The sequence below is a fragment of the Arachis ipaensis genome, chromosome B8 (assembly GCF_059453495.1).
Source record: "Arachis ipaensis isolate K30076 ecotype BB chromosome B8, ASM5945349v1, whole genome shotgun sequence".
Taxonomy (NCBI): domain Eukaryota; kingdom Viridiplantae; phylum Streptophyta; class Magnoliopsida; order Fabales; family Fabaceae; genus Arachis; species Arachis ipaensis.
Window position 1 is genome coordinate 56,939,111 of NC_142443.1, and position 24,712 is coordinate 56,963,822.

Sequence of the window (24,712 nt, forward strand, 5' to 3'; positions counted from 1 at the left end):
TGCTGTGACAGAGCATGTGAGCATATTCTTCACTGAGAGGATGGGATGTAGCCATTGACGACGGTGACCCCCTACATATAGCTTGCCATAGAAGGACGTGCGTGCGTGAATTAGAAGACAGAGGAAAACAGAGATTCAGATGACAAAGCATCTCCAAAACTCCAACTTATTCTCCATTACTACATAACAAGTAACCTTTAATCCATGCTCTTTTATTTGTTAGCAATTCAACTGATTAATATAAGTGACTTCCTGACTAAGATTTACAAGATAACCATAGATTGCTTCAAACCAACAATCTCTGTGGGATTCGACCCTTACTCACGTAAGGTATTACTTGGACGACCCAGTGCACTTGCTGGTTAGTGGTACGCGTTGTGAAAAGTGTGATTCACAATTCGTGCACCAATAACAAAGCTACGACTTCTAAGTGCTTTGTTTTCAAGTATTACCACTTGATACATAAGCACCACAAGTATTTAATTAGAGGACTTCATTAAGCTCATTTGTTTCTTTTCTTGACTATCTAATCATTGATGCTCAGAGCCTTGAGCTTTGAGGGAGTGCTTTTTGCACTTGGGCCTAGCCTTGACTTCTAGGTGTTTTGTTTTCAAGCTTTTTGCTTGATACATAAACACCACAAGTACTTAACAAATTAATTGTCATTGGTACTCAGAGCCTTTAGCTTTCTCATTCTTTCCCTTTTTCTTTTCTTGCCTTAATTGTAATTGCTTCTTCAAGGTTTTCATGATTTCAAAAAATTTCACAAAATGTCCTAGATGAAAACTTCAATTAAATAAAATCCAATGCAATTGAGCAACAATTAATCATACTAGCTTTCCAATGATAGCACGGAAACTTGTCTCTCAACAATTTTCCTTCGGCAAGTATACCGAATTATCGTCAAGTAAAAACTCACAATAGAGTGAGGTCGAATCCCACATGAATTGATTGGTCAAGCAACTTTAATTAGAGGAATGTTCTAGTTGAGCGAAGCAGAATTTGGTTTGAGAGTTGCAGGAAATTAAATGGCGGGAAAGTAATAAGCAAAAAATGTAAATGCTGGAAGTAAAGAGCTGAAAGTAAATTGCAGAATTGTAAAATGGGAATGGGGAAGATGCTCATAAAAGTAAATTGTAGAAATTAAAGAGAATGGGTAAGATCAGAAATGGGGATTCATTGGGCTTAGGAGATGTTGCATTCTCCGGATCAAGTTCATTTTCATCTCTTCCTCAATCAATGCATTCATTGATCTCCTTGGCAATCTTAAGTGATCAAATTCCAATTCCTTGGTAATTCAATCTCTCAAATCTTGATCAATAGCCAATTTCTTGGTCAATTGCTCATGAGAAGAGATGAAGTATGGTCCCTGATTATACGACATGCATTCCCAAATCAAGTGTTGGTAGGATTATAGTCACCATACCCAACCAAACCCACTTTGGTCCAACATGAGAAAGCATTTCTAGCATGATCTCTTCATTCCTCTTCCAAGGTTCAGAAGAGATCCAAGTATGAATAGCTTCTTTTCCAAGATAACTACCCAATTGGATGAAGATTGAAAGCTTTCTAGTAAAATCAAGAGAAAAGATAGAAGAAGAGTAATGAAAATTAGTATTGATCCATCAAATTACAACAGAGCTCCCTAACCCAATGAAAGGGGTTTAGTTGTTCATAGCTCTGGAAATGGAAAACAAAGATGAAAAATACATTATGAAAAGTAAACTAGAAGTGCAGAGAAAGTAAAATATTACAGAGAATAGTTCTCAAAATTCCTCACTCCCCGAAGCTACTTTCTAATTAAAAACTACCCCTAAATATATTACTCTTCTGATCTTCTAGTTGATTCTTCAAGTCTTGGATATGGGCCTTTGGATCTTGAGTTTGAAGCAGTTATCTTCCGTAGTGGGCTTAGCTTTACTTGCAGAGAGAAAGTGTGAAGTAGGTGACAAACCCATATTTCATGAGTTATTTTGTGCTTAGTTTGAGTGATTTATTCAATCCTTCACCCACTTATTCATATTAATTGCATGGTTTTACTTTCCCTTCCTTATTATGTGATGTATGTGAAAAACATGTTTCCTAAGCTTTAAAATTAATTATTTTAATTACCTTTATTTCCATTCGATGCCGTGATTAGTGTGTTGAGTAGTTTCAGATTTTCTAAGGCAGAATGACTTAAAGGATGGAAAAGGAAACGTACAAAAATGGAAGAGAAGTGCGAAACAGAGTTCCTGAAGGAACTGGCATCCACGCGATTGCATGACTGACACGATCGCGTGCCAGAAGCAAAGAAGCAGCGACGTGGCCGCATGACTGACGCGACCACGCGCCTTAAGCAGAACGTATATGATGCGGACGCGTGACTGACGCGACCGCATGGCAAGGAAATGCTCCGAATGACGCGACCGCGTGACCCACACGGACGCGTGACAGAGGCCACGTACCAGAATTCACATAATACGCCCCCAGCGATTTCTGAAGCCCTTTTGGCCCAGATCCAAGTACAGAACACACAGATTAGAGGCTATAAAGTGTAGGAATGCATCCATTCAAAGGGAGATCGCCAATTTTCACTTTCCATGACCTAGATTTAGTTTGAGAGTGGTTCTCTCCTCTCTCTCTTAGGATTAGGATTTAGGACTTCTCTTAGTTTTTAAGAGTAACTCTCGATCCAGGTTTAGTATTTACTTTAATTTATGTTTCTATGCTACTTTCACTTTAATGCTTTTATTCGTATCTATAAATGTTGCCAATTTGGCTTATGAACCCTTTCCATGTTATGATTTGAATTAATGATTATTTGAGGTATTTTAGTTAGTGATTGCTTTCTCTTTAATTTGTGTTACCATTGCTTTCCATCTAAGGACATTTTTATTCCAGCAATCTTACTTTTTCCCCTTTTGGTCTTGGTTAAGAAATCAGTAACTCAACATTATCAAACTCAAACATAACTGATAATCGCTATCTTGCTAATTGAACTGAACTTTAATAATCCCAACTTTTTCTTAGGAATTAAATAGGATTCGAAGGTCAAACTAATTAGTCTCTTGACTTTCCTTTGCTTTAGTAAAGGTTAACTAAGTGGAATTTAGATTCAACTTTCATTATTGTTGAGAGAGATAATTAAGTTGGACTTCCAATTTCTCTTACCTTGCCAAAAGTTTGCTTTACAGTTTTATTTATTTTAATTGCCATTTACTTTACTTGTCATTTAAATCACTAGCTTCTCACCCTCTAAACCCTGATTATAACCTTTATAGCCAATAATAAGAACATACTTCCTTGCAATTCCTTGAGAAGACGACCCGAGGTTTGAATACTTGGTTTAGTAACTATACTTACAACGAGTATTCGTTATAACTTCTAAACCATCAATCTTTAGTTCTTTCAAAATGGCGCTGTTCAGAAGCTTTACATGCCTAGTTTGGGATCCCGGAGGCTATTGGCATTCCAAGCACTGGTGGAGATTTTTGGACGAATTTAAACATAAGCCGCCATAACAGGAAGCTCCTCCAATGTCCAACTTAAGGAATTTAACTAAAAGTGCTAGGTGGGAGACAACCCACCATGGTATGGTCACTTCTTTTTCAGTTTATTTCTTGTTAATTGTTTTAGTTTTTATTTCCTTTTCATTTTACTTTATTGAACCTTGAATCATGCATAGCACTCATATTAATCATTGCATTCTGCATTTATCATACATATAAAAAAAGGGGTGCACGACGCGACCGCATGCCCCATGCGATCGCGTCATATTGCGAAAACACTATCCACGCGACTGCGTCACCCACGCGGCCGCATGCCCTGGAGATCGGCGTAAAGATCCAACGTACAGAAAGTTAGGCTGGAATCGTCCGGCCCTTGTGCATTTTGCACAAATTAGCCCACGCGATCGCATGCCCAATGCGATCGCGTCACATGCATAAAACCAATCCCACGCGACCGCGTGAGCGACGCGATCGCGTCGCATGGATTGCACAACACCCTAGGAGGAGACAGAGAGTTGCGCTGAAACGACGCTGGAGTCGTGCGTCTAGCACAAATTCCAGCGACGCGATCGCGCGACCCACGCGATCGCGTCACCCCCTCTTCTACCCCTCCCATGCGATCGTGCGACACACGCGATCGCGTCACCTCCGTTTTCACCCCCACCACGCGACCGCGTGCCCCACGCGGCCGCGTGGATTTCAAAGTATAACTCCCCCTAGCCACGCGAACCCTATTCGTTGCGCAGCTCCCCAACCCTTTTTCCCCCCTCTCCTCCTCCAAGCACCAACCACCACCAAGCCAACTCCACGCCACCACCTGGAAGCCGCCAACCACCCAGACGCCACCGCCACCTACCCCCCTCCCTCCTTTTCCCTTCTTTCTTCTTCTTTCTTTTTCCTCCATCCTCCTCCGCCACTGTTTCCCCCCGCACCACCACACGACGCCGCCACCGTCCAACCGCACCCCCTTCAACCAGCAACACAACCCCTTTCCCCCATCCCTTCCCATAACCCCATCACTCCCTCCTTGTGATGACATGTCACCATGTCATGTTTTTCTATGCTTTTTCATTTGTTTTCAAAAGGTTTTATGCACTTTCTTAAGCCATAAGCAAGCCAATTGGGTAGATTTTCATGATTCCTTTGATTTAATCAACCATGTATGAATTAATGCAATTTCATGAGGTTTTATGCTATAATTGTCACATATTATGAAAGAATGAATATCTCATGATTTTGAGCATAGCTTTGATGTGTTTGGTTGATTAATGATAGGTGAAGAAAGCTTGGAGAAAGGTTGAAGCAAGAAGGATTGGCTAGGAGGAAGAGAGGACAATGGAACAAGTGAAAATGAACCAGGAAGCAAAAAGTTGGACCAAAAGTTAGCCTCAAACTTTTGCATAAACTTTTAGGTGAAAAGTTAGCCCCAACGTTAGCCCCTAACTTTTGGACTAACGTTGGCACATGAAAGTTACTCCCTGGGCACCAAAAGTTTGCGCCAACGTTAGCCCCTAACTTTGTGGCTAACGTTGGCATGAGAAAAACACCCCCTGGCCACCAAAAGTTTGCGCCAACGTTAGCCCATAACTTTGTGGCTAACGTTGTCATGAGAAAAACACACCCTGGAAGAGAAAAAGTTTGCGCCAACGTTAGCCTCTAACTTTTTGGCTAACGTTGGCGCCACAAGGCATACAAGGGGTATACTTCCAACAAGAATAACTTGAGCTACAGAGCTCCAAATGAGGTGATTCAAAAAGCAATGGAAAGTAGGAATCAAGAGCTTTCCAGGCATATATGGCACTGCATGATGGACACTAAAATTGAGGGAGAAAACTGCCCCGAAATGTGCATAAAGGAATATGGTGGCAACTTGCAGTGAGGCCAACTGACCTCTGCACCTTCGACGGAGTATAACTCGAGCTGTGGAACTCCAAATGATGCGCTTCCAACGGCATTGGAAAGTAGACATTCAGGGCTTTCCAACAACGTATAATAGTATGGGGTGAACAATGTGTTTGAGTCTCCAAAATCTGGCGTTTTCGCCCACGTTGGAGGCAAACGTCGCCTCAAACGCTGCACACCAAAGCCAGCGACCTTGTCCTCTTCAAGGGGGCATAACTTGAGTTGTAGATGTCCAATTGAGGTGATTCAAATTGGGTTAGAAAGCTGACATTCAGAGCTTTCCAACCATATATAATAGTCTATAGTTGGCATGAAATTGGCAATGTTGACAAGAGGACAAAGTAGCACCCCACACATGCACACAAGGGGGCCAACGTTGGAGCAAAAGTTTGACCCCTAACTTTTGTCCCAACGTTGGTATCAGCAAGGAAGGGTGCTGATGTGAAAAGTTGGAGCAAAAGTTAGACCCTAACTTTTACTCCAACTTTTACTCAAGCTTTCATGATTCCAACCCGGTTCAATTCGGTTCTTCTCCAAACTCCAAGAGCAATCAACCAAGGCCTCTATCAACCCAATTCCATCAAGAGCAAGGGCCCAATTGTCATCACTCAAAGGCACAAGAGATAGATAAAAATAGGAATTTCATTTAATTGTAATTTGTTTTGAATTTCATTTTCATTTTGTAAAAATGCCTATATAAGGCATCATTCTCATTTTAGAAAGTAAGCCCGAATAGAGAGAATAGGAGGCGAGCTCCACTAGGGAGCATTAGGAATACAGAACTCTCTCTCTTAGTTTTCATTTTTGTTTTGAATCTTGGGTTGAGAATTGAAGAAATTCAGTTTGAATCTCACCTTGAGAATTCTCTCTGTTTACTTGTCTACATAATTTCAGTGAATTGTGATTTGAATCAAAACTCTCTTTACTGCTTTCTTCTCTATTTTCTTCTGCAATTATTCTCTGTTGGATCAAGGAAGGAATTGAGATCTAGACTTGGTCTCTAGTCTCATCCAACCCCTGAGATCCTCAACCTCTCATTTAGATTTTGCAATTGAGCCAAGTTGCTCTCTGTTTTGATTTTAAAGTGATTTTCCAAATCTGTTGAACCTGCTGCATCTTTCACTTCTCTGTTTGATTTTTATTTACACTTCCGTGTTTGATTTCATGAATCCCAGTACCTAATTTCCTTTATTCTTCTTGCAATTTAACTTTCCAATTGTTCTAAGCTTTGAGTTACTGCTTTCATTTAATTTCCCTGCACCCAGTCCCCTTTACTTTCATGCAATTTATATTTCTTGCAATTTAAGTTTCAGCTATTTTACTTTCTTGCTCTTTAAGTTACTTGCAATTTTACTTTCTGCACTTTATAATTCCTGCAAGTTTACATTCTGTTGGCTTCAATTGTCACTCAAATCATTCAATGTTAGCTTGACTAAACTAATCACCCACTAAAGTTGCTTGATCCATCAATCCCTGTGGGATCGACCTCACTCACGTGAGTTTTATTACTTGATGCGACCCGGTGCACTTGCCGGTTAGATTTGGGTGTTTTGGAGAAATTCGTTTCTCCGCTAAAATATCCCATCAAGTTTTTGGCGCCGTTGCCGGGGATTGATTAGATCAACAATGATTAAGTGGGTGAGAAGTCTAGATCAAGCATTTTCTTTATTTTTGTTCTCTGTTCTAAGCTGAAACCAAGGTGTTTGTGTTTTTGCCTCACTAAGAAATTCTCATCTCTGATATGAGTAATTTCAATTTTCATTGATGTTTGTAAAATACAAATGGAGTTCAACTCATCATTTGGTCAAACAAAATTTTATGGGATATCACCCACCATCACCAATCTCTAATGGTGGCAGGGAATATCACCAAGAAAATACCAATTCTGGGCTCTCCAATTCATGGAGCCATGCTTCAGAACCACAAGATGAGAAAGAAAATCATATGGGATATTTCTCTCCACCACAAAATGATGCAAGTCATGACTCTAATAGTGGCTGGGAAGGGAATTCTAGTGCTCCATATGATATTCATCCGAAGATATCATCACTTGACCACGCTTCAACAGAAAGCCTCTGTCAAAACTCACCACCCACACAAACTTCCATGAACCAAAGCCTCTCAAAGATTGAGTCCATGATCAAAAGATTTGCGGAGGAGGAAGAGAAATACCATAAAGAACTAGAAAACTCCCTTAAAAACATGGAAGTGATGGCAGGCCAATTGTTGAATGCAAGGAAGGAGAAAATGGAAAAACAAGAATGCAAGGTCCCTGTGTCAAGTGAAATTGCAAAAAAAGAAGAGGTGGTGAAAGTAGTGGAACCTGAAACTGCTCTTGAGGTGATAAAGGAACATGAACATTCACAACCCTTACAAACTTCCCTTGAATCTGTGATCGAAAAATATGAAGAGAAGATGAAGAAATGTTGGGAAGATCAACAAACCTCCTCCATGATAGAGCTATTAAAACAAATGTTGAGTGTAAAAGAGGAAGTGGAGGAGCAAGAAAGTGAGGAAGTCATTCCAGAAAATTTACACTCAAGTGAGAAAGAGTTCATGGAACCACCGATTCAAAAGGCTCTGGATGAATACAAAACTCCAATAATCACACAGCAACCAAGACATGGATTCAAAGAAGTGAAGGCAACTAACAAGAGCACCAATCCTATCCCTAATCCAGCAAGCAAGATCAATCAAGCCATTTGCAAAAGAAAGCTTGCTGAGGAAAAGCCAAGGCAAGGGACAGTAGCTGAAACTTCTCCTCCTTTGAAGTCATTTCTCTTAACAAATTGGAAGAAGAGGAAGAAAGTAAAGAATAGGTAGACAGTAGGTACATTTCTTTTCCTTGCTTTGTTTAAATTTCAATAAATTGGCATATGGTTACATTCTAAGTTTGGTGTTGCCATGCAACAAACTGTTTTCCATCTTCATGGATGATTGCATCAATTTTACATGAAAGTGACACACCAAGATTCTAAGTTTGGTGTGCCACCTATTTTTCTATGCAAATCAATCCAGCAACATCACTTTTCTACATAACCATATTGCCTTTTACAGTGTTATTTTTCTTCTTAGTTGGATAATTTTTGTTTTTCCTTTGTTTCATTTATTTACTTGTTTTTAATGCTTTCCTTCATTAACTGCTTTTGTTAATACATCACCAAGACATCCTTATTCATAACAGACTCTTCATTTGGTGATTGTATTTAACATATAACAGTTTCTTTTGTTTAGTTTTAGTTCAAATAAATTGACATAGGATTGCATTCTAAGTTTGGTGTTGCTATGCAACAAAATTTGCTTCCAATCCTTGCAAGATACTTGCATCAATTCCAAGTGAAAGTGTCACACTAAGTTTGGTGTGCCACTTATTCTTTATGCAAAGTATTATGCTCACCTTCTTAAGTTTGCAATCACAATGTCTCTGTCTCTTATGCCTTGATTATTATCTTTAATTTTGCTTGCTTAGAACACATGTACTACTAGCTTTTCATTGTGTAAGACATTCATGATCCATCTTAGCCCCTAGCCATTGTTCTAATTGTTGCTTGAGGATGAGCAAGCAGTCTGAGTTTGGCAAGGGAAGGAGGAAGAATAGAGGAAAAAGGACAACAATAATGAAGATGAACTACAAGGTTATAAAGTTCCTTTTCTCCTCATTTGTTTCCAGCGCTTAAAATGCATGATTGTCTTCATCTTTTCTGTTTACATGTGTGTATGAATAAAGCATAGCTTGAATATTGATTTATAACATGTTGCCATGCCATTGTGATTACCAACTTGAGTTTTGTGAATTCAAAAGCAGTAAAGCATCATGATCATAAACAAACGAGGAACTAAAGAAGAGTTTAGCATGTGCATACAAGTATTGGAAAGCTAGTATGATTAATTGTTGCTCAATTGCATTGGATTTTATTTAATTGAAGTTTTCATCTATAACATTTTGTGAAATCTTTTAAAAACATGAAAACCTTGAAGAAGCAAATGCAAAATAAAGCAAGAAAAGAAAAAGGGAAAGAATGAGAAAGCTGAAGGCTCTGAGTACCAATGGCAATTCATTTGTTAAGTACTTGTGGTGTTTATGTATCAAGCCAAATGCTTGAAAACAAAACACTTAGAAGTCAAGGTTAGGCTCAAAGTGCAAAAGCACTCCCTCAAAGCTCAAGGCTCTGAGCATCAACGATTAGAGAGTCAAGAAAAGAAAAGAAAAAAAAATGAGCTTAATGAAGTCCTCTAATCAAATGCTTGTGGTGCTTATGTATCAAGTGGTAATACTTGAAAACAAAGCATTTAGAAGTCGTAGCTTTGTTATCAACTCATGGGGCAAAGCACCCAAAAGGAGAAGCTAAATAAGAAAATCAAAAGCTTGTTTCAAGGAAGAATTATAAGAGAAAGATTTCATAAATTGAGCTAGATGGAAGCATCAATCATTTACATTTCTTTTGTGATTGTAGCATGCTTAGAAAACTAGCTTACCATGAACATTGAGTTGCTATTCTTCTTACCTTGGATTGTCAATCTCTATTGCATGATTCTTTTCTTGCTTGGGGACAAGCAAGGTTTAAGTTTGGTGTTGTGATGACATGTCACCATGTCATGTTTTTCTATGCTTTTTCATTTGTTTTCAAAAGGTTTTATGCACTTTCTTAAGCCATAAGCAAGCCAATTGGGTAGATTTTCATGATTCCTTTGATTTAATCAACCATGTATGAATTAATGCAATTTCATGAGGTTTTATGCTATAATTGTCACATATTATGAAAGAATGAATATCTCATGATTTTGAGCATAGCTTTGATGTGTTTGGTTGATTAATGATAGGTGAAGAAAGCTTGGAGAAAGGTTGAAGCAAGAAGGATTGGCTAGGAGGAAGAGAGGACAATGGAACAAGTGAAAATGAACCAGGAAGCAAAAAGTTGGACCAAAAGTTAGCCTCAAACTTTTGCACAAACTTTTAGGTGAAAAGTTAGCCCCAACGTTAGCCCCTAACTTTTGGACTAACGTTGGCACATGAAAGTTACTCCCTGGGCACCAAAAGTTTGCGCCAACGTTAGCCCCTAACTTTGTGGCTAACGTTGGCATGAGAAAAACACCCCCTGGCCACCAAAAGTTTGCGCCAACGTTAGCCCATAACTTTGTGGCTAACGTTGGCATGAGAAAAACACACCCTGGAAGAGAAAAAGTTTGCGCCAACGTTAGCCTCTAACTTTTTGGCTAACGTTGGCGCCACAAGGCATACAAGGGGTATACTTCCAACAAGAATAACTTGAGCTACAGAGCTCCAAATGAGGTGATTCAAAAAGCAATGGAAAGTAGGAATCAAGAGCTTTCCAGGCATATATGGCACTGCATGATGGACACTAAAATTGAGGGAGAAAACTGCCCCAAAATGTGCATAAAGGAATATGGTGGCAACTTGCAGTGAGGCCAACTGACCTCTGCACCTTCGACGGAGTATAACTCGAGCTGTGGAACTCCAAATGATGCGCTTCCAACGGCATTGGAAAGTAGACATTCAGGGCTTTCCAACAACGTATAATAGTATGGGGTGAACAATGTGTTTGAGTCTCCAAAATCTGGCGTTTTCGCCCACGTTGGAGGCAAACGTCGCCTCAAACGCTGCACACCAAAGCCAGCGACCTTGTCCTCTTCAAAGGGGCATAACTTGAGTTGTAGATGTCCAATTGAGGTGATTCAAATTGGGTTAGAAAGCTGACATTCAGAGCTTTCCAACCATATATAATAGTTTATTGTTGGCATGAAATTGGCAACGTTGACAAGAGGACAAAGTAGCACCCCACACATGCACACACGGGGGCCAACGTTGGAGCAAAAGTTTGACCCCTAACTTTTGCCCCAACGTTGGTATCAGCAAGGAAGGGTGCTGATGTGAAAAGTTGGAGCAAAAGTTAGACCCTAACTTTTACTCCAACTTTTACTCAAGCTTTCATGATTCCAACCCGGTTCAATTCGGTTCTTCTCCAAACTCCAAGAGCAATCAACCAAGGCCTCTATCAACCCAATTCCATCAAGAGCAAGGGCCCAATTGTCATCACTCAAAGGCACAAGAGATAGATAAAATAGGAATTTCATTTAATTGTAATTTGTTTTGAATTTCATTTTCATTTTGTAAAAATGCCTATATAAGGCATCATTCTCATTTTAGAAAGTAAGCCCGAATAGAGAGAATAGGGGGCGAGCTCCACTAGGGAGCATTAGGAATACAGAACTCTCTCTCTTAGTTTTCATTTTTGTTTTGAATCTTGGGTTGAGAATTGAAGAAATTCTGTTTCAATCTCACCTTGAGAATTCTCTCTGTTTACTTGTCTACATAATTTCAGTGAATTGTGATTTGAATCAAAACTCTCTTTACTGCTTTCTTCTCTATTTTCTTCTGCAATTATTCTCTGTTGGATCAAGGAAGGAATTGAGATCTAGACTTGGTCTCTAGTCTCATCCAACCCCTGAGATCTTCAACCTCTCATTTAGATTTTGCAATTGAGCCAAGTTGCTCTCTGTTTTGATTTTAAAGTGATTTTCCAAATCTGTTGAACCTGCTGCATCTTTCATTTCTCTGTTTGATTTTTATTTACACTTCCGTGTTTGATTTCATGAATCCCAGTACCTAATTTCCTTTATTCTTCTTGCAATTTAACTTTCCAATTGTTCTAAGCTTTGAGTTACTGCTTTCATTTAATTTCCCTGCACCCAGTCCCCTTTACTTTCATGCAATTTATATTTCTTGCAATTTAAGTTTCAGCTATTTTACTTTCTTGCTCTTTAAGTTACTTGCAATTTTACTTTCTGCACTTTATAATTCCTGCAAGTTTACATTCTGTTGGCTTCAATTGTCACTCAAATCATTTAATGTTAGCTTGACTAAACTAATCACCCACTAAAGTTGCTTGATCCATCAATCCCTGTGGGATCGACCTCACTCACGTGAGTTTTATTACTTGATGCGAACCGGTGCATTTGCCGGTTAGATTTGGGTGTTTTGGAGAAATTCGTTTCTCCGCTAAAATATCCCATCACCTTCTCCCTGCCAAACAGTCGCACCGCTGTGCCCACCACCGCCAGCTGCCATGCTTACCACCGGACGCTACCATCACCACCACCCAGCCACCTTTCTGCCTACTCTCATTATTCAGCCTTCCAGGTTCTGCAACACGCAATCCCTTTTATCCGTTCGCAGTTATTCTTATTTTTTCCATTTTATGTTCATGTTTAGGCTAGTTAGATATGCATGTTGTAGTGGATTTTAGGTTGTTAGGTAGCCTAGGCTATTGTTAGTGGATTTAGGTCTGTTTACTTGCGCTGTTCATGTTTTTGTTTTATCAAATCTACAATTCTGCTGTTATTGTGACCTTGTTCATATGCTGCGATTTCCTGCATTTGCTGCTTGTTACTCTGAATTTTCATGTTTATATTAATTATAGGTAACTGCAGCAAGTTTTTTTAATTCATATGAACTGCCTTGTTGTTGTTTATTTTCTGGGATAATCCAATTTTAGCTGGAATGCTGCCCAAATTTTTTGTAAAATGTTGTCATTCATGTTTTGGTTTGGCAATTTGAACTCAGTTGTCCTCCGCTTTAACCAAACCATTTCATGAATGCCATGGTAGACTTTCTTATCCTCTTTGATTTCCCGGTTTCTAAACTACATTTGTGATATTCTGATTCCAATTTTTACTTTCTTTATTCCAATTTGAATCAACATCACCCTGTTTTCCTTGTTCGGTTATGAGTTATTTCTAGTCATAATTGTGAATCCTTGTTTCGTGGAATATTTTCTTTATGCCACTTACTTTAACCCACATTTTACTGCCTCACTAATTTTAATTTACAAACTCCTCTTTCAAATTCTAACCATACTAACTTTTTAAAATCTCTTTTCTGACTTTTTTCACCCTCCTCTAACTTTCTAACCATGGCATATTGACAATTTTTCTATTTAACATGAATTCTGTTACATTTTGGATTGTAAATTCTTCCTTTCAAACTTTTAAATTACTATACAATCCTTAATGCACATTTACTTCACTCATTTACCTCATTCTAATTCTCCCTTGCCACTTTGTGTTTTCTTTGACTATATGCCTAATTGCTTTCCTATTTTTATATATCCTGGTTTTCCATCTTTCAGGATGTCTGCCTCACAGAGGAAAGGCAAAGGCAAGGCTACTAGCAAGTGCAAAAGAGGAGATTCCTCCCAGTCCATCATTGATCTAATGCATGATTCCTCATGGCGGGAGAAGAACTTTATACAGCAGGAAAAAGCTGACCAGCTGCTCCCTGCAAATGATTCAATAAAATTTGCAAACCGATACTGTGAGATGAAGTATCCGGCATTTGCAAACTCCAGGAACCTATACCTGGAGAGAACTCTGAAGATTCCAAAAGCACTCCATCAGTACACCACTGAGAAAATCAAGCAAAGGGGCTGGTTATTTCTGGAGAGAGCACTGACAGAGGTCAATGCATCTTGAGTCAGGGAATTCTACTGCAATTACTACATCACTACCCTAGATGCAGTGAACCTGAGAGGAAAGCAGATTCTGGTCACTGAGGAGGCCATAGAGGACATTCTCCGGCTCCCAGCCAAGTCCGATCAGCCTGATGGTTATCAAAAGGCTGAGGAGGACATGAGCCTGATGCGGTTTGATTGGGATGCTGTGAAGGCACGGATAGCTCTTGACCCGACTGTTCCTTGGGAGATGGGTCAGGACACCACCATGCCTAGAGGGATCAAGAGGGCGTACTTAAATGATGAGGCTCGGTTATGGCACCAGATCTTGAGCAACTATGTGATGCCGAGTACTCATGAGACGGAGATCCCGGCTGCTATGATCACCCTCCTATGTTGTGTGATGGAGGGTAAGGACCTTTATCTGCCACACTTTATCCGGCATTATATGGCCAGGGTCCACGTCCGAGGCACCCTCCCTTTTCCTTATCTGGTTACACAGCTAGGCCGTCGAGCTAACGTGCCATGGGAGGATGCCGACGAGAGACCACCAGTGGCGGACTGCAGGAAGATCATTCCTCACAGCAGGAACTTCCTAGCTTTGGGCTACAAACCACCACCCTTCACTGCTACTGATGAGACAGCCCCACCGTCTGCTGGACCCTCTTCATCTACAGCTGCCCCTGCTGCCCCTGCTGCCACCACTGCACCTCCACCTGCCTCTGAGCCCGTATACCGCCTCGTGCACCGCCTATTCCGACAGCTTGATCAGATGGAGCGCCGTAACCGGCGCCGGTATGAGAGATTAGAGTGTCACAGCTAGCGACACTATTCGCATCTAAAGCTGATGATCCGACAGGGTGGTGACATCCCCTCCGAGCCCGACACACCATCAGAGCCATCAGAGGAGGAGGAGGATGAGCACGAGGAGGAGACTCAATCCCAGGCGGAGACCCATCAGCAGGCAGGCACAGAGCAGGCTACACCACATCAGGAGGTCCCACATCAGATTGAGGCTGCAGATCCAGAGATCCCGATCCAGTTAGCCCCTCCTCTACAGCAGCCAAATCCTCAGCCCACCACCACCACAGAGCCTCCAGCTACCATCCCTACCAGTGATGACACCCTTCACACCCGGCTTGACTGAGCATCAGGGACGATGCTTCATTTTAAGTGTGGGGAGGTCACCATCTCTGGCATTTTATTTTGGTGAACCACTACATCTCTTTTTTCTTTTATTTTGGATATTTTTCTGTATTTTTCTTTTTACTGTTATTTTCTGAGTACTTATACATTGCTACTTTTATGTATTTTTACTCTATTTCAGCATTTTGCATTTTTAGTTTGTATTTTAGCTATTTAGTTTATTTTAGTTATTTAGTTTAGTTTGCAATTCTGACTTATTAGTGGATTAATTAGTATAGTTTACCCTTTTTAGCATAAGATAGCATAGTTTAAATTGAAAAACATAAAAAGGTAGTAAGCTAGAAAATTGAACATAACAGATTTAAATCCATAAACCTTGTATATATAGCATTACATCATATAGTTAAGTTGACAACATTTCATCAAGGAGGAACATTAAAACTTTAAAGGCTACCCTAAATAATTTTTTTATGAGAATAATGGGAATTTTTAACTAAACCTGCATAACATATATGAATGATATATGATGCTTGAGTTAGAGAACACACAGCCTGTGAGTCTTGAGCTTAATTGTATGGTTATATTCAAACCATAATTTCATTCCTGTGTGTTTCGCTTCTTTTTATTCTGATGTCCTTTACTTTGCTTTAATCTATATGTCCAATTATAGAACATAGAATATAGATACATACCAAAAAAATGATTGAGGCCATCATTTGATTTTAGCTCACTTACCCCAAAATAACCTACCTTTCACATCACCCTTGTAAGTCCCCTTGAGCCTTTAAAATCCCTTTTATTCTATTTAGCCACACTACTAGCCTTAAGCGGAAAAAAAAAATAAAATCCCAAGTTGAATCCCTGGTTAGCTTAAGATAGAAAATTATGAATAGATTAAAATGTGGGAAACCTATTGGGAACATGGATGATAGAAACAAAAGGTAGAAAAAGTTGAAAGAAATAAAATAACTCAGAAACTTTGGGAAGCATGCTCATGAGAAATCAAAGTTAAGTCACCATGTGCATAAGAAAAAAAAGAAAAGAAAAGAAAAAAAAGAAGTTATTTTTCGGCAATTAATAAAAGGGATACAAAATTCCCCAATGCAAAATAAATGCACATGGGATAAAAATAAAAAAATTGAAGCATGAGCATGTAACAACAAGTGGAAAAATATGGGAAAATAGGTAAAGAAGTTATGTTTTACTAAATATGTATGTTAGGTGAGATCTTAGTCTAATTAAGGATTCACTTATTAGCTCACTTAGCCTTATACATATATCCTTACCTTTACCTTAGCCCCATTACAACCTTAAGTAAAGACCTCATAATTTTTGGTATGACTATACTCTATAATTGTTGATTGGTTAGATGAAGAACAAAGTTATAGAAAGTAAGAATAAAAAGAAAAGTAGAGTGAATAAACCCAATAAACACTGAGTGACTAGAGGGTAAACACAAAATCCAGTGAGGGTTCAATAGCTCATCAACATATATCTATGCTTAAATTACTAATTGTTTTGCAAGTTTGTACAATATTTTTCTTTCCCATATCATTTGCAGAAGTGCTTTATTATTTAAGGGTTGGCTATATATATATATGCATATGACTCCTTGAGAATGTGAATTAAATTAACTATATGTAAGCTTTATATATGAGTGGATAAATTAGAATTTCATGACTCATTTAGGTAGATGCATTTAGAATAGGTTGCATTGCATAACATTCCACCACTTTAACCTTACCTTATTCTTTACCTTGGATTCAGCATGAGGACATGCTATTGTTTAAGTGTGGGGAGGTTGATAAACCCATATTTCATGAGTTATTTTGTGCTTAGTTTGAGTGATTTATTCAATCCTTCACCCACTTATTCATATTAATTGCATGGTTTTACTTTCCCTTCCTTATTATGTGATGTATGTGAAAAACATGTTTTCTAAGCTTTAAAATTAATTATTTTAATTACCTTTATTTCCATTCGATGCCGTGATTAGTGTGTTGAGTAGTTTCAGATTTTCTAAGGCAGAATGACTAAAAGGATGGAAAAGAAAACGTACAAAAATGGAAAGAAAGTGCGAAACGGAGTTCTTGAAGGAACTGGCATCCACGCGATCACATGACTGACGCGATCGCATGCCAGAAGCAAAGAAGCAGCGATGCGGCCGCATGACTGACGCGACCGCGTGCCTTAAGCAGAACGTATATGACGCGGACGCGTGACTGACGCAACCGCGTGGCAAGGAAATGCTCCGAATGACGCGACTGCGTGACCCACACGGACGCGTGACAGAGGCCACATACCAGAATTCACAGAATATGCCCCCAGCGATTTCTGAAGCCCTTTTGGCCCAGATCCAAGTACAGAACACACAGATTAGAGGCTATAAAGTGTAGGAATGCATCCATTCAAAGGGAGCTCGCCAATTTTCACTTTCTATGATCTAGATTTAGTTTGAGAGAGGTTCTCTCCTCTCTCTCTTAGGATTAGGATTTAGGACTTCTCTTAGTTTTTAAGAGTAACTCTCGATCCAGGTTTAGTATTTACTTTAATTTATGTTTCTATGCTACTTTCACTTTAATGCTTTTATTCGTATCTATAAATATTGCCAATTTGGCATATGAACCCTTTCCATGTTATGATTTGAATTAATGATTATTTGAGGTATTTCAGTTAGTGATTGCTTTCTCTTTAATTTGTGTTACCATTGCTTTCCATCTAAGGACATTTTTATTCCAGCAATCTTACTTTTTTCCCTTTTGGTCTTGGTTAAGAAATCAGTAACTCAACATTATCAAACTCAAACATAACTGATAATCGCTATCTTGCTAATTGAACTGAACTTCAATAATCCCAGTTTGGGCATTTAACTCCAGCTTTTATGCCAGTTCTGGCGTTTTGACGCTAGAATTCTTAAGCTGAATTGGAACGCCGATTTGGGCCATCAAATCTTGGGCAAAGTATGGACTATTATATATTACTGGAAAGCCCAGGATGTCTACTTTCCAACGCAATTAAGAGCAAGCCAATTGGGCTTCTATGGCTCCAGAGAATCCACTTCGAGTGCAGGGAGGTCAGAATCCAACAGCATCTGCAGTCCTTTTTCAGCCTCTGAATAAAATTTTTGCTTAGGTCCCTTAATTTCAGCCAGAAAATACCTGAAATCATAGAAAAACACACAAACTTATAGTAAAGTCCAGAAAAGTGATTTTTAAATAAAAACTAATAAAATATAATAAAAAGTGACTAAAATATACTAAAAACATACTAAAAATAATGCCAAAAAGCGTATAAATTATCCGCTCATCACAACGCCAAACTTAAATTGTTGCTTGTCCCCAAGCAACTGAAAATCATATAGGATAAAAAGAATAGAAAGTACAATGAATTCCAAAAACATCTATGAAGATCAGTATTAATTAAATGAGCGGGGCTTTTAGCTTTTTGCTTCTGAACAGTTTTGGCATCTCACTTTATCCCTTGAAGTTCAGAATGATTGGCATCTATAGGAACTCAGAATCTAGATAGTGTTATTGATTCTCCTAGTTAAGTATGTTGATTCTTTAACACAGCTACTTTATGAGTCTTGGCCGTGACCCAAAGGATTTTGTTTTCCAGTATTACCACCGGATACATAAATGCCACAGACACATAACTGGGTGAACCTTTTCAGATTGTGACTCAGCTTTGCTAGAGTCCCCAATTAGAGGTGTCCAGAGCTCTTAAGCTCACTCTTTTTGCTTTTGGACCACGACTTTAACCGCTCAGTCTTAAGTTTTCACTTGACACCTTCACGCCACAAGCACATGGTTAGCGATAGCTTGGTTTAGTCGCTTAGGCCAGGATTTTATTCCTGTGGGCCCTCCTATCCACTGATGCTCAAAGCCTTGGGTCCTTTTTATTTTACCCTTGCCTTTTGGTTTAAAGGGTTACTGGCTTTTTCTGCTTGCTTTTCTTTCTTTTTGTCTCTTTTTTTTTCTCTTTTTTTCGCCTCTTTTTTTTCGCATATATATATTTTTTTCTGCAAGCTTTTCACTGCGTTTTCTTGCTTCAAGAATCAATTTTGTGATTTTTCAGATTATCAAATAACATTTCTCCTTTTCCCATCATTCTTTCAAGAGCCAACAATTTTAACATTCATGAATCAACAATATCAAAAATATGCACTGTTCAAGCATTCATTCAGAAAAATAATAGCATTGCCACCACATCAAAATAACTAAACTGTTTTAAAATTTGAAATTCATGCACTTCTTTTTCTTTTTCAATTAAAAACATTTTTCATTTAAGGAAGGTAATGGATTCATTTTCATAGCTTTAAGGCATAGACACTCAGACACTAGTGATCATAAAGACACAAACATAAATAAACATAAAGCATAAAAATTCGAAAAACAAAAAATAAAGAACAAGGAGATTAAAGAACGGATCCACCTTAGTGATGGCGGCTTGTTCTTCCTCTTGAAGATCTTATGGAGTGCTTGAGCTCCTCAATGTCTCTTCCTTGCCTTTGTTGCTCCTCTCTCATGGTTCTTTGGTCTTCTCTAATTTCATGGAGGAGGATGGAATGCTCTTGGTGCTCCACCCTTAGTTGTCCCATGTTGGAACTTAATTCTCCTAGAGAGGTGTTGATTTGCTCCCAATAGTTTTGTGGAGGAAAATGCATCCCTTGAGGCATCTCAGGGATTTCATGATGAGGAGTTTCCTCATGCTCTTGTCCATGAGTGGGATCTCTTGTTTGCTCCATCATTTTCTTAGTGATGGGCTTGTCCTCATCAATGAGGATGTCTTCTTCTATGTCAATTCCAGCTGAATTGCAGAGGTGACAAATGAGATTAGGGAAGGCTAACCTTGCCACAGTAGAGGACTTGTCCGCCACCTTGTAGAGTTCTTGGGATATAACCTCATGAACTTCTACTTCCTCTCTAATCATGATGCTATGAATCATGATAGCCCGGTCTATAGTTACTTCAGATCGGTTGCTAGTAGGAATGATTGAGCGTTGGATGAACTCAACCATCCCCTAGCCACAGGCTTGAGGTCATACCTTCTTAGTTGAACCGGCTTCCCTCTTGAATCTCTCTTCCATTGAGCGCCCTCTTCACAGATGTCCATGAGGACTTGGTCCAACCTTTGATCAAAGTTGACCCTTCTAGTGTAGGGGTGTGCATCTCCTTGCATCATGGGCAAGTTGAATGCCAACCTTACATTCTCCGGACTAAAATCTAAGCATTTCCCCCGAACCATTGTAAGCCAATTCTTTGGGTCCGGGTACACACTTTGATCATGGTTCTTGGTGATCCATGCATTGGCATAGAACTCTTGAACCATTAAGATTCCAACTTGTTGAATGGGGTTGGTGAGAACTTTCCAACCTCTTCTTCGAATCTCATGTCGGATCTCCGGATATTCACCTTTTTTGAGTTTGAAAGGGACCTCGGGGATCACCTTCTTCTTGGCCACAACTTCATAGAAGTGGTCTTGATGCACCCTTGAGAGGAATCTCTCCATCACCCATGACTCGGACGTGGAAGCTTTTGCCTTCTCTTTTCTCTTTCTAGAGGTTTCTTTGGCCTTTGGTGCCATAAATGGTTATGGAAAAACAAAAAGCTTTAGCTTTTACCACAACAAACTTAGAAGGTTTGCTCGTCCTCGAGCAAAAGAAGAAAGAAGAGAGTAGAAGAAGAAGAAATAGAGGAGATGCAGGGGGCTTTGTGTTTTGGCCAAGGGGGAGAAGTAGTGTGTGTGTATTGTGTGAAAATGAAGGAGTGAAGATGGGTTTATATAGGAGTAGAGAGGGGGGTATGGTTCGGCCATTATGGGTGGGTTTAGGTGGGAAAGTGGTTTGAATTTGAATGGTGAGTTAGGTGGGGTTTTATGAAGGATGGATGTGAGTGGTGAAGAGAATGGTGGGATTTGATAGGTGAGGGGTTTTTGGGGAAGAGGTATTGAGGTGATTGGTGAATGGGTGAAGAAGAGAGAGAGAGGTGGGGGTAGGTGGGGATCCTGTGGGGTCCACAGATCCTGAGGTGTCAAGGATATCTCATCCCTGCACCAAGTGGCATGCAAAACGCCCCTTGCTGCCAATCCTTGCGTTAAACGCCAGGCTGCTGCCCATTTCTGGCATTTAACACCAGCTTCTTACCCATTCCTGGCGTTAAACGCTAGTTTGGTGCCCATTTCTGGCGTTAAACGCCCAGAATGGTGCCAGGCTGGGTGTTTAACGCCCATTCTGCTACCCTTACTGGCGTTTAAACGCCAGTAAGTTTCTCCTTCAGGGTGTTCTGTTTTTAATTCTATTTTTCCTTCTGTTTTTGCTTTTTTAATTGTTTTTGTAACTTCACATGATCATCAACCTACAGAAAACATGAAATAACAAAAGAAAATAGAAATTTAACAAAGAACAGTAAAGATTGGGTTGCCTCCCAACAAGCGTTTCTTTAATGTCAATAGCTTGACAGTGGGCTCTCATGGAGCCTCACAGATGTTCAGAGTAATGTCGGAACCTCCCAACACTAAACTTAGAGTTTGAATGTGGAGGTTCAACACCAAACTTAAAGTTTGGTTGTGGCCTCCCAACACCAAACTTAGAGTTTGACTGTGGAGGCTCTGTTTGACTATGTATTGAGAGAAGCTCTTCGTGCTTCCTCTCCATGGTTACAGAGGGATATCCTTGAGCTTTAAACACAAGGGAGTCTTCATTCACTTGAATGATCAATTCTCCTCTGTCAACATCAATCACAGCTTTTGCTGTGGCTAGGAAGGGTCTACCAAGGATGATGGATTCATCCGTATACTTCCCAGTCTCTAGGATTATGAAATCAGCAGGGATGTAATGGTCTTCAACCTTTACCAAGACATCCTCTACAAGTCCATAAGCCTGTTTCTTTGAATTATCTGCCATCTCTAGTGAGATTCTAGTAGCTTGTACCTCAATGATCCCTAGCTTCTCCATTACAGAGAGAGGCATAAGGTTTATACTTGACCCCAGGTCACACAGAGCCTTCTCAAAGGTCATGGTGCCTATGGTACAAGGGATTAAGAATTTCCCAGGGTCTTGTCTCTTCAGAGGTAATTTCTGCCTAGTCAAGTCATCCAGTTCTTCAATGAGCAATGGAGGTTCATCCTCCCAAGTCTCATTACCAAACAACCTGGCATTTAGCTTCATGATTGCTCCAAGGTACTTAGCAACTTGCTCTTCCGTAACATCTTCATCCTCTTCAGAGGAAGAATACTCATCAGAGCTCATGAATGGCAGAAGTAAATTCAATGGAATCTCTATGGTCTCTGTGTGAGCCTCAGATTCCCATGGTTCCTCATCAGGGAACTCCATGGAGGCCAGTGGACGTCCATTAAGGTTTTCCTCAGTGGAGATCACTGCCTCTTCCTCCTCTCCAGATTCGGCCATGTGAGACGTGTTTATGGCCTTGCACTCTCTCTTTGGATTCTCTTCTGTATTGCCTGGGAGAGTACTAGAAGGGAGTTCAGTAATTTTCTTACTCAGCTGACCCACTTGTGCCTCCAAATTTCTAATGGAGGACCTTGTTTCAGTCATGAAACTTTGAGAGGTTTCGATTAGATCAGAAACAATGGTTGCTAAGTCAGAGTGGCTTTGCTTAGAATTCTTTGTCTGTTGCTGAGAAGATGATGGAAAAGGCTTGCTATTGCTAAACCTGTTTCTTCCACCATTATTGTTGTTGAAACCTTGTTGAGGTCTCTGTTGATCCTTCCATGAGAGATTTGGATGATTTCTCCATGAAGGATTGTAGGTGTTTCCATAGGGTTCTCCCATGTAATTCACCTCTTCTATTGCTGGGTTCTCAGGATCATAAGCTTCTTCTTCAGAGGAAGCTTCCTTAGTACTGCCTGTTGCTGCTTGCATTCCAGACAGACTCTGAGAAATTATATTGACTTGTTGGGTCAATATTTTATTCTGAGTCAGTATGGCATTCAGAGTATCAATCTCAAGAAATCCTTTCTTCTGATTTGTCCCATTATTCACAGGGTTCCTTTCAGAAGTGTACATGAATTGGTTATTTGCAACCATCTCAATGAGTTCCTGAGCTTTTGTAGGCGTCTTCTTTAGATGAAGAGATCCTCCAACAGAGCTGTCCAATGACATCTTGGACAGTTCAGACAGACCATCATAGAATATTTCTATGATACTCCATTCTGAAAGCATGTCAGAAGGGCACCTTCTGATCAATTGCTTGTATCTTTCCCAAGCTTCATAGAGGGATTCACCTTCCTTCTGTCTGAAGATTTGGACTTCCACTCTAAGCTTACTCAATTTTTGAGGTGGAAAGAACATTGCCAAGAAGGCATTGACTAGCTTTTCCCAAGAGTTCAGGCTTTCTTTAGGTTGTGAGTCCAACCATGTCCTAGCTCTGTCTCTTACAGCAAAAGGAAAAAGCATAAGTTTATAGACCTCGGGATCAACCCTATTGGTCTTGACAGTGTCACAGATTTGCAAGAATTCAGCTAAGAACTGATGAGGATCTTCCAATGGAAGTCCATGAAACTTGCAATTCTGTTGCATCAGAGAAACTAATTGAGGCTTAAGCTCAAAGTTGTTTGCTCCAATGGCAGGGATTGAGATGCTTCTCCCATAGAAGTCGGGAGTAGGTGCAGTAAAGTCACCCAGCACCTTCCTTGCATTATTAGCATTGTTGTTTTCGGCTGCCATGGCTTCTTCCTCCTTGAAGAGCTCTGTTAGGCCCTCTAGAGAGAGTTGTGCTTTAGCTTCTCTTAGCTTTCTCTTCAAGGTCCTTTCAGGTTTAGGATCAGCTTGAACAAGTATGCCTTTATCTTTGCTCCTGCTCATATGAAAGAGAAGAGAACAAGAAAGTAGGGAATCCTCTATGTCACAGTATAGAGATTCCTTGAGGTGTCAGAGGAAAAGAAGAATAGAAGGAGGTGGTAAAGAGAGGAGAATTCAAACTTATCAAGAGGGATATAGTTTGAATTGCACCTTGAGGAGGAGTGTTAGTCCCTTAAATAGAAGGATGTGAGAAGAGGGGAAGAATTTTTGAAAATTAATTAAAAGATTTTAAAATAATTAAAAGAAATTTTTGAAAATTTGATTGATGATTTTCGAAAACTAAGATTGGGAAAGAAATAAAGTGATTTTTGAAAAAGATTTTGAAATTAGAAATTAAAAAGATATGATTGAAAATTAATTTTGAAAAAGATGTGATTGAAAAGATATGATTGAGAAGATATGATTGAAGATCAAATTAAAAAGAGAAAGTTAAAATTAAAGTTGATTACTTGACTAACAAGAAATTAGAAGATATGATTCTAGAATTAAAACTTTTGATTCTTTCTTAATAGGCAAGTAACAACTAGAAAATTTTGAATTAAATTATTAATTGTAGCAAGGATTTTCGAAAATAGTAATAAATAAAAAAATTGAAAAGAAATTGATTTTGAAAAGATATGATTTGAAAAAGATTTAATTTTGAAAAATTATGAAAATTTGAAAAAGATTTGAATTAAAAACAAAATCTTCCCTCTTGTGTCATCCTGGCATTAAACACCCAGAATGGCATCCATTCTACTGTTTAACGCCCAAAATCCTACCTTTTTGGGCGTTAAACGCCCAGCCAGGTACCCTGGCTGGCGTTTAAACGCCAGTTTTCCTTTTTCACTGGGCATTTTGAACGCCCAGCTTTTTCTATTTAATTCCTCTGCCGAATGTTCTAA

The 24,712-nt window shown here is 39.4% G+C and overlaps 1 non-coding gene across 1 annotated transcript; it reads left to right on the forward strand.

Annotated features, from left to right (window-relative positions):
* The first annotated feature begins 23,183 nt into the window (after window positions 1-23,183).
* LOC148548202 (small nucleolar RNA R71) lies at window positions 23,184-23,291 on the forward strand. Its single transcript, XR_015897262.1, has one exon. It is a non-coding gene; the product is annotated as a small nucleolar RNA R71 (small nucleolar RNA).
* Window positions 23,292-24,712: the final 1,421 nt, after the last annotated feature.